The 1,354-nt window shown below is 41.3% G+C and overlaps 1 pseudogene; it reads right to left on the bottom strand.

Annotated features, from left to right (window-relative positions):
* Nucleotides 1-561: 561 nt before the first annotated feature.
* Nucleotides 562-1,066, bottom strand: LOC102764005 (annotated as a pseudogene).
* Nucleotides 1,067-1,354: the final 288 nt, after the last annotated feature.

The following is a 1,354-nucleotide window of genomic DNA, read 5'->3' as shown; positions in this document are numbered from 1 at the left end:
GATATTTCATCACTTTCAAGGGTCTGGGGATTAAGGCATGGAATCTTGGGTCATTCCTTGAAATTTTACCTACCACACAGCCAATAAAAGACATTTACAAAGACTATAAAAACTCTGAATTATCAGAAAAGGGGAGACAACCCAAATACACATTTATTACTACAAATCATAACATCGTGGTTGACTTAAAAACACACACAACAGTTATAAACTTTTATTACAAATTAAAAATGAGGTTTTAAAAAATCTCAACTTGACCAGATATGAAACAATTGAAAACCTTTAAAGGTGTATTGAGAAACACCAGGCTTAAAGAAAACAACTCACTGTTGGTCTTTACCCAAACAGATGTGGATAATGTAAACCCCCCCAAACTGACTCGATAATGCAGATAGTTTTGCTTATTTGGTCAATGGACAAAAAAAAAAGAACTTATGGTCTTCAACTCCAATCTTTTGTTCATTTCTTATTGCTGGAATTGTATATTCTTTTTGGACAACTGAACTGGATGATGGTAAAGGCGGTAAGCTGACCTTTACTCAGGCGGGGCCCTGCTCAGCCTCAGACAAACAAATTCTTAGCTGGTGAATCAGCTGCTTTGGTCTCTTTGCCATGTTGTGATTTAGGTTTTTCTGGGCATCTGTAGAAGTAATTAGAGTTGCGGTGGTACTGATATTGAGGTGGATGCGGACCTTGGGCCTCATCTCCTTGGTTTTCCTTCTCCTCTTTATTGCTGTCCTCTGTGCTGTCTTTGCTGAGGATTGTCCCTGAGGAATCATGACCTATAACCCCGATACATATTCTGTCCATTGGCCTACCTTGTTCTCCTGAATTCTGGTTGTCAGCACCCTCCATCACGTCTTCCTGCACAGGGGAGCTGGGGTAATGTGGTCAGTGCTCAGAGGGTTTCCACAGGTAGTAAGGTGAGAACTGTGGTCTGAAGTATGTTGGCACTATTGGGCCTGGCCTTCATGATCACTTTTCCAGTCTTCATTTTTTACCCACTACTCTCACTGTCCTGGTAATTCTGATAATTGCATGGAGGATCCCTGCATGTAGGTAGCATATAATAGATACACTCTACTGTATATTTACTGCCTTGCACTGGGGGAACTCCACCAGGGCCTGTAACATTTTCTGCCCCATATCCTTTTCTCCTCAACAGTTTCAAACTCTATGCATGGTCTCTCCATCTCTCACACTGCAAAGGTGGATACATGTTGTATCATATATTAGTACTCATTCCTTTTTATTACTAAACTAGTGGTCTAGTACATGGATTCCTGTACATTGAAAGGAAATTAATTAGCTCTCTCTGCCACCTGCTGCTGTGCCAGTAAGGGGGGGCAGGGGA

The sequence above is a fragment of the Myotis davidii genome, unplaced genomic scaffold (assembly GCF_000327345.1).
Source record: "Myotis davidii unplaced genomic scaffold, ASM32734v1 scaffold666, whole genome shotgun sequence".
NCBI lineage: Eukaryota > Metazoa > Chordata > Mammalia > Chiroptera > Vespertilionidae > Myotis > Myotis davidii.
The sequence above is the reverse complement of the archived record's forward strand: the minus strand, read 5'-3'. Positions and strand labels throughout refer to the sequence as shown.